Here is a 9,965-nt window from a genome sequence, read left to right as displayed (position 1 = left end):
CATGTGGTACAACTCTCTCATGTAATTTACTTTCCAAGGTTTGAGTACATTGGGACTATTACTTATTGGTGCACGAGTTGCATAAGTTGTGGCTTTAGATTTTATTGATATGTCATATCACCAAAGCAGTTGTGTTGGATTAGATAAGATCGTTGGGATCTAGAATGAATACAAACGGATTCGATTTTAATGTGTTGGAAAGATAATATCGATGCTCGGCTCAGAAATTTGCTGTGGTCCTTGCCAAAGGAGAGGGAGCTTCATGAATGGTTGATCTGAGGAATGGTTATGACTTTCTGCATGTTTCATTCTTCATTGGCAGTATACAGAAGTGTCGGAATGAGGCTTTATTTTATACGAGGTTTATTATCGATATTCGGTTGTTTGAGCAACTGCTGTGATTAGAAGTTATCGCTATGAGTGTTTGAGTTATGTGGTATATCATGTAATTGCATCTGAGGTTACAGGTACGGTTTGTCACAGGTGGTTTGAATTTATTCAGTATATAGATGGGTGATTCTGATCTTAAAGATGATTTCGGAAGTGGAAAATTGGTTCCAAGGTTTATGGGCTAGGATGGATTGTGGAATTTTAGTTGCATTGTGTTATCGGATGTATATGAGATAGGGTGACGTGGGATCACCCCCGGGTATGTTCATGGTAAGGTTACACAGCAATTTGATGGCTTTCGGAACAACTCTGGGCACATTCAAGGACGAACGTATATTTAAGTGGGGGAGGATGTAACGACCCGACTGCTCGTTTTGAGCAATTTCACTTTGCTCGCCAGTTCTCGGGCATGACTAGCCTTGTGTGATGTATTATGCCTTATGTAAATCATTAGTTTTGGTTTTCAGGGTAATCGGAATGAATTTGGAAGAACAGATCTCAGTTTGAAGCTTAAAATTTAAAAGGTTTGACCAAGTTTTGAATAGCTAGTATATGATCTCGGGTTGGAATTTTTAAGATTTGGTTAGCTCCATTAGGTGATTTGGGATTTAGGAGCGAGATCAGAATGTATTTTGGAGGTCTGAATTGGCGAAATTGGAATTTTGGCATTTTTCGGTTGATCGTTGAGATTTTGATATAGGGGTCGAAATAGAATTCCGGAAGTTGAAGTAGGTCTGTTGTGTCATTTGTGACATGTGTGCAAAATTTCAGGTCAATCGGACAAGGTTTGATAGACTATTTGATCGAAAGCAAAATTTGGAAGTTTTTGGAATTTTTAGGCTTGAATTAGATGATGATTTGGTGTTTTGATGTAGTTTTGAGTGATGTTATGGGATATGTTGGCATATTTGGTTGAGGTCCAGAGGGCCTCGGGTGTATTTTGGATGCTCAACGGGACATATTTGGACTTGAAGATTTAACAGATTTTGTTGGTTTTAGGTTGCAGAAGATTTGTTCATCGCGATCGCGAAGAGGAGTCCGCGATCGCGTAGGCTTAGTCTTGGGGATTGTGACTTCGTCTGTTCCGTACGACTGTTAAGTCGCTTATTCGATTGAAAACTATTTGATATCATTGTGTTTCGAAAAATATTGCTATGTTTTGGGTGGAATGCCATATTTGGCCCTTGTGCCAACTATTTTGGACCCTTATGGGGTTTTTTTAACTATTGTTCCTCATTCTTTTGACTTAATAATTGTACTCAGTCATGCTGTGTTTTATTTGATTTCTTAACTTAGTCTTATTTGCTAAATTTTGATATTATAAATGATATTTTGAGCTGAACGCCCTGTTTTACTGATAGTCCGAGTGGCTTGTAAGGTTGATGGATGAGAGAGGCCGAAGGCCTAATTATGAGGTTGATGACTGAGATAGACCGAGGGTTTGATTGTGAGGTTAATGACTGACAGAGTCCGAGGGCATGGTTGTGAGGATTATATATTTATGGATTGGGCTGCAGGTCGCAGCGATATACGGATCGGGCTGCACGCCGCAAAGATATTATATGGTACCTATTGAGCATGAGTATTGAGTGGAGCGCTGATTAATACGAGTTGAGGTATGAGTGATTGAGAGACTTGCCCAATGGGGCTATATATACATGTATTTGAGTATTGCTTTGCCTAAGGGGCCTGTTTATGAACTTGTTGTTTTTCCACTCCTCCTTAAAGTGAGTTTCTATTGAATATGTTGATTAAATTACTGCTTTCACTCATCTTTAGACCGAGCCTCTATTGAAAATGTTAAACAAATGCTTTAAACAACTTTCTTTTAAACGGAAGTTCTTACGAGGCGTTTGGAATTTAGTCGTTGATTTGGCTTTGTTACTTCCTCCGAGATTTTTAAGTTATGAAATGGTTATGAATTTCTGTTTGCTGAGGGGCTGTATACGAATTATATTTTGCTTGAGGGGCCGGTTATGATTTTCATCACTTTCACTATATATTTTATTACACCTCTATTGAAAAGTTTAGAAAGATATTTTCTAACAGATTTTACTGAAGTTGGAAATTTTACGAAATGATTTGAATGGTATCCTGCTTTGGGAACATACTGTAACTACTGTGGTGCTATGACATGGTTTATGTGATTTTTTACTGCTCAGTCTTAATTTACTTTTATTACTTACTGATTTGGCGTACTCACATTACTCTTTGTACCTTGTGTGATTGTTCAAGTATTTTTGAGCTCGGTGGCAGGTTCATCGGAGGCAGCAAGGTAGCTGCCTGGCGATCGTAGTCTTGCTTTTCTCCCTCCTTATTCTTCCTTAATGTATTCTTGTGATTTTCCCGGCCATGTTGGTCTTTATGTTGTTAGATAGTTGTAGTATATGCTCATGACTCGTGACACCCCGATATCGGGCTTGTGTATTTCTTCCGCACTGTGCATTTAGACTTACATCATGAGATATGTGATTAATTAAAGGCTTAAAAATGATTGTTATTGATTAAATGGTTAATTCAAGAGTTGTGTCGTCTGGCCTAGTTTCACGATAGGCGGCATCACGACCGGGTCAGCTTTGGGTCGTGACAATATCTTATTTAAATGCATCGATGAATATTAAAAACAAAATGTTTTGACCTATATCGATTAGTATAAAAAACAAAACGTCTCGACCTAAAATAGAATAATATTATATTGGTTTATCAATTGATTAATTATTCGTACGTACGTAGTAATGTATAAAATTGATCATTAATTACAATATAGTTTATTTGTGTGTGTGAAATTACTCATATATTTAAATATAACTTAAAAATTTACTTACATAGATGCTATTATAATCTATTAAAAGTAGTTATCTAGTTAATATAATTTTTTGTAAAGATTATGCTTATAGTTTATAATTATTTATAATAATTGTAGTTAAATAAAATAAATGTTTATAGTTAATAATAATTTTTTATAGTTTATAATAATTTTTTTATAGCTTATAATATGTTAAAAAATAAAAACTAAAAAAAAATAGTTTTTTTTAAAAAAAACAGACCAAAGTTGGTCGGTCTTTGGTCAAACGGTCAACACTTAATGTACCGACCAAATTACCGATCATGGTCGGTAATTCTGAAATACAGAATAAAATACGGGTTTCCCCCCCCCCCCATTTCTCTTATTTTCTTCCCCAAAATTTTCCTAACTCCTCCCTCAATACCTTCTCATCCCCTTCTATATTTCCCTCACACAAATCCCATTCCCCACCCCGTGTAGCCATATCCCGTCGCCGTCGCCAGAGCTATCGCTGCCACTGCTTTTAGGACTGCCGCCTCTCTCCTTCTCCACCTAAAAATTCTACGTTTGAATTACAACTAATTTCTTTGTTATTTCTAATTGTTGTTTCAATTATTTGAACATTGTATTTTATTGTTTCAATTCTTTGAACATTGTATGTTATTGAGGACTAGGGTTTAGGTCTTATTTTAATTAGTTTTGTTTGTTAATTTTATTAGCTAATCAGTTTAATTAGTCTTCAATAGTTTAGTAAGATCAGAATTATACTTTCTATAGTCTTGAATAGTTTAGTTAGAATGTAGGGTTTAAGATTTGTAGTTGAACTTTTAGTTTATGAATTGGACCTTTTGGATATGAATTTAATTTAATTTTTAGTGTATGAATTGGACCTTTTGGATATGAATTGAACTTTTAGTTTATGAATTGAACTTTTTGGATATGAATTGAACATTTTGTTTATGAATTGAATTTTAAGTTTATAAATTGAAATTTTAGGATATGAAGTGAACTTTTAGTTTGTGAATTGGACCTTTTGGATATGAATTGAATTTTTAGTTTATGAATTGAACTTTTGGATATGAATTGAACTTTTAGTTTATGAACTGAACATTTAGTTTATAAATTGAAATTTTAGGATATGAATTGAAATTTTAGGATATGAATTAAACTTTTAGGATATGAATTGAACTTTTAGGATATGAATTGGACTTTTAGTTTATAAATTGAACTTTTAGTTTATAAATTGAAATTTTAGGATATGAATTGAACTTTTATGAATTGGACTTTTTAGGATATGAATTAGAACTTTAGGATATGAATTAAATAAAAAAGATTATGATATGAATTCACTAAATTAATTAGTTCTTGCTTTATTTGTATAGATGGAACATCGTACTTGGATGTACAATAGGAATTATCCTAATCGGTGGGCATTGCGGGAGGATTTTTTAGATGTCACAACCCGGATTTACAACCCTCGGGAGTCGTGATGGCACCTGCTGATGTGAGCTAGGCAAGCTGATCCTTTAAACTAATAACTTCATCATCCATTTATTTCTTTTTAAGAAACATAAAGCGATAACGTATGAACATCGGAAGAAAATAATAAAATATCTGAAATCTGCATTTGTTACAACTGTTAAGGCCTTAAGTACCCAAAACCTGGTGTCACAATGTCACAGACAGACTAAGATATACTACATACAAAGTCGGAAGAAAACAACAATACAATGTTTCTGAATGTAAGAAAAATGAAACAAGAAATAGGGATAGAGTGAGACGGCAGGTCCTGCGGACGCCTGCAGGTCTACCTTGGATCTCCACGTGGACTGAAGGTGGCCTCCAAACTACGGTCCAGGAGCTGCTCCGGGATCTGCACAAAGTGCAGAGTGTAGTATCAGCACAACTGACCCCATGTGCTGGTAAATGTCTAGCCTAACCTCCGCGAAGTAGTGACTAGGCTAGGACCTGACTACCAAATAAACTTGTGCAATTAAGATACATACAATGGAAAAGAAATACAGAAATAAACAATTAAGTATGGGAGGGGGAGCATGCTGCGGGGGAGATATCGATTCCAAGTAGAAAGACAACAAGTAAACGAAAGAAACAACATAACTCGGACATCAACAAAGAGTCAGAAATCGATAAATGCACGGCATCACCCTTCGTACTTTTACTCTCATCCTCAGCAAAGCAATCATATAATAAAAATGTGCACGGCATCACCCTTCATGCTTTTACTCTCTTTTCTCACTATATAATCAATATAATCGGCACGGAATGGTACATCGTGCGGCACGACATCACTATTCGTGCTTTACACTCTTTCCTCACAATCATACACGGCATCACCCTTCGTGCTTTACACTCTTTCCTCACAAAAAAAATGTTCGGCATCACCCTTCGTGCTTTAGCTATCTTCCTCACCCAATCAATAATCACAAACAATAGGGCAAGGGAATAAATGAGATTATAATAAGAACCCCGGCAAGGGAACAACAAATTAACAATTAAGTCCTGGCAAGGGAACAACAACAATCATATCAATATCCCAGCAAGGGAGATAACAAATAAAGCAACAATAACCCGGCAAGGGTGGAAACATAATAATATCTTACCTTTCTCACATTTACTTCATAATTCACTTCACAACTCGAGCCAATGCTCTAGAGGTTCAATTATCACTTATACTTTCACAATTCGTTATACAACTTGAGCCAACGCTCCTCAATGTTCATAGATCACAATTCCTTTACACAACAAGTAGAAACCATTACCAAGGCATGAAAGATACAATGACATCATGATAATCACAATATAAGACTCACGGGCATGCTAGACACCAATGTATAGATACACGTCACCATGCCTATACGTTGTACTCAACAATTACCACATAGCAAATAGGACTCAACTCCTAAACCCTCAAGCTAAGGTTAGACCAAACACTTATCTGAAAGCCACGGGCACAATCAAGCTTCAACTACCGCTTTACCCCTTGGTTCCACTTCTAACCCGCTTGTATCTACCCACAATTTATTTAATTACATCAATAAATGCTAAATGAATCAAATCCAATGCATGAAAATCAGTTTTCCAAAGTTTACCCAAAAGTCAAAAATCGCCCCCTGGCCCACATGATCAAAATCCGAGGTTCGAACCAAAACCCGATTACCCATTCCCCCACGAACCCAAATATGTAATATGTTTTAAAATTGGACCTCAAATCGAGGACCAAATCCCCAATTTTTTTAAAAACTAGGTCCTACCCAAAACACCCAATTTTCATCATGAAAATCATTGATTTTGAGTTGAAATCATGTGAAAAGATGTTAATGATTGAAGAAAACGAGTTAGAAATCACATACCAATGTTTTGGAGAAGAAAGGTTTTTTTGAAAAATCGCCTCTTATGTTGTTGGGGTTTTGAAAAATGAAAAATAACTGAAAATCCCGTTTTAATATACCCCTCTCAGATCCCCTGTGCAGACCGCACTAAATCGAGTGCGGCCGCACAGTTCCCGTGTGGACTCCAGTGACATGCTTTAATATTTTGGCCATAACTTTCTCTACAGATGTCCAAATTGTGATTTCTTTAGCTTCTGGAAACTAGACACGAAGGGCTACAAATTTAGATTTTGAATCATCTCAAACTTCCTTGTAGATCGAAAGATATAGACTTCCAAAGTCGAACTAGTGAAGTTTTTCTTCACCGCGGACCGCACAAAATCCAGTGCGGCCGCACAAGCCCCTCCGCGACAGCACTCCATTTTGTGCGGACCGCACTGGTTAGATTAGAGGCCTTCCACCTCTCTGAACCTACAACAACTATGTTTTAAGCCTAAGACATCTTAGAACCTACCCGAAACTCACCCGAGCCCTCGGAACTCCAAACCAAATGTGCATACTAACTCAAAGACATCATATGACCTACTCGTGTGATCACATCATCAAAATAACATGTAATATCATGAATTACACCTCAAAACTCAACATTTTCATCAAGAACTCTCAAACTTCATAACTCTTCAACCGGAAATCCAATTCACGTCAAATAAACTTTGTTTTTCACAAAATTTCACAGTTATCTTTCAAATAATATAACAAATTTGTATCGGGCTCCGGAACCAAAATATGGGTCCGATAACAATAGTTTCAAACGTTAATTCTTTTCTTCATTTTTTAGATAATTCAGTAAAACAATTTCTTTCAAAAATTGATTTCTAAGGCTTGGGACCTCGGAATTCCTCCCCGGGCATACGCCCAAGTCCCTTATTTTACTGCGGACCTCTCGAGATCATCGAAACAAGGATCCGGGTCCATTTGCTAAAAAAGTTGACCAAAGTCAACAAAAAATCAAACTCTAAAAATTTCTATCTCTCATTTTTTCACATAGAGGGCTTTCCGGGTATAGGTCCGGACCACGCACGCAAATCAAGGTGAGGTAAAAAGGAGGTTGTTAGGCCTCAGAACACTGAATTCACTTGCATCACAAGTGATGACCTTTTGGGTCATCACATTCTCCACCTCTAATACAACTGTTTGTCCTCGAACGGACATAAGAAGGAAGTACCTGAGTCGGGAAAAAGATGGGGATAACGGCTCCGCATATCGGACTCGGACTCCCAGGTCTATGCCTCAGTGGGCTGACCTCTCCATTGAACACGAACAGAAGGAAAACTCTTTAATCTCAACTAACGAACCTGCCGGTCTAGAATAGCTACCGGCTCTTCCTCATAAGACAAGTCCTTGTCCAACTGGACAGTGCTAAAATCTAAAACGTGGGATGGATCATCGTGATACTTCTGAAGCATGGACACATGAAACACTGGATGCACGACTGATAATCTTGGCGGCAACGCAAGTCTATAAGCCACCTCTCCCACTCGAAAAAGAATCTCAAACGGGCCAATGAACCTAGGGCTAAGCTTGCCCTTCTTTCCAAATCTCATCACGCCCTTCATAGGCGACACTCGAAGCAATACCTGCTCATCAACCATGAATGCCAAATCACGAACCTTGCGGTCGACATAACTCTTTTTCCTAGACTGAGCTGTACGAAGCCTAACCTGAATAATCCTGACCTTGTCCAAGGCATCCTGAACCAGATCCATACCCAACAACCGAGCCTCTCGCGGCTCAAACCATCCAACCGGAGACCGACACTACCTACCATATAAAGCCTAATATGGAGCCATCTGAATACTCGACTGGTAGCTGTTGTTGTAGGCAAACTCTGCTAAAGGCAAAAACTGATCTCATGAGCTTCCAAATTCAATGACACAAGCTCGGAGCATATCCTCCAAAATCTGAATGGTCCGCTCGGACTGCTCGTCCGTCTGAGGATGAAATATTGTGCTCAACTCAACCCGTGTGCCCAATTCTCGCTGAATCATCCTCCAGAAATGGGAGGTAAACTGCGTACCTTGATCCGAAATGATAGACTCGGGCACACTATGAAGAAGAACAATCTTCCGGATATAGATCTTAGCTAACCTCTTGGAAGAGCAGGATACTGCTACAGGAATGAAATGCGCTGACTTGGTCATCCTATCAACAATAGCCCACACTACATCGAACTTCCTCTGAGTACGTGGGAGTCCAACAATGAAGTCCTTAGTGATCTGCTCCCACTTCCACTCAGGAATCTCAATCTTCTAGAACAAACCACCAGGCCTCTGATGCTCATACTTAACCTGTTGACAATTCAAACACCAAGCCACAAATGCTATGATATCCTTCTTCATTCTCTGCCACCAATAAGGCTGCCGCAAATCTTGATACATATTTGCGGCGCCCGAATGAATAGAGTACCGGGAGCTGTGGGTCTCCTCTAAAGTCAACTCTTAGAGCCCATCCACATTAGGCACACAAACTCGACCCTGCAATCTCAAAACTCCATCATCATCTAAGGTAACCTGCTTGGCACCTCCGCGCTGCACCGTGTCTCTAAGGATACACAAATGGGGATCATCATACTGCCGATTATGGATACGATCCATTAAAGAAGAACGAGCGACCGTGCAAGCTAACATACGACTGGGCTCAGAAACAACCAACCCCATGAACTGATTGGCCAAAATCTTAACATCCAAAGCAAGCGGTCTCTCACCGACCGAAATATAAGCAAGACTGCCCATACTGGCTAACTTCCTACTCAAAGCATCAGCCACCACATTGGCCTTTCCCGAATGATATAAGATGGTGATATCATAGTCCTTTAATATCTCCAACCACCTTCTCTGCCTCAAATTTAACTCCTTCTGCTTGAACAAGTACTGCAGACTCTTGTGATCCGTGAACACCTCACATGCCACGCCATACAAATAATGCCTCCAAATCTCCAACGCATGAACAATGGCTGCCAACTCCAAATCATGAACCGGATATTTCTTCTTATGAATATTCAACTGCCGCGAAGCATAAGCAATGACCTTGCCATCTTGCATCAACACCACACCAAGCCCAATACAAGATGCATCACAATAAACTGTATATAGCCCTGAACATTTGGGCAAAACCAACATCGGTGTTGTAGTCAGAGCTGTCTTAAGCTTCTGAAAGCTCGCCTCACACTCATTCGACCATCTGAACTGGTCACCCTTCTAGGTCAACCTGGTCATTGGGGCTACGATGGATGAAAACCCCTCCACGAACCGACGATAGTAGTCTGCCAACCCCAAGAAACTCCGAATATCTGTAGCTGATACTGGTCTAGGCCAGTTCTTGACCGCCCCAATCTTCTTCTAATCAACCTGAATACCCTCTGTTGATACAACATGACCCAA

This window comes from Nicotiana tabacum, chromosome 8 (genome assembly GCF_000715075.1).
Source record: "Nicotiana tabacum cultivar K326 chromosome 8, ASM71507v2, whole genome shotgun sequence".
Lineage (NCBI taxonomy): Eukaryota > Viridiplantae > Streptophyta > Magnoliopsida > Solanales > Solanaceae > Nicotiana > Nicotiana tabacum.
The sequence above is the reverse complement of the archived record's forward strand: the minus strand, read 5'-3'. Positions refer to the sequence as shown.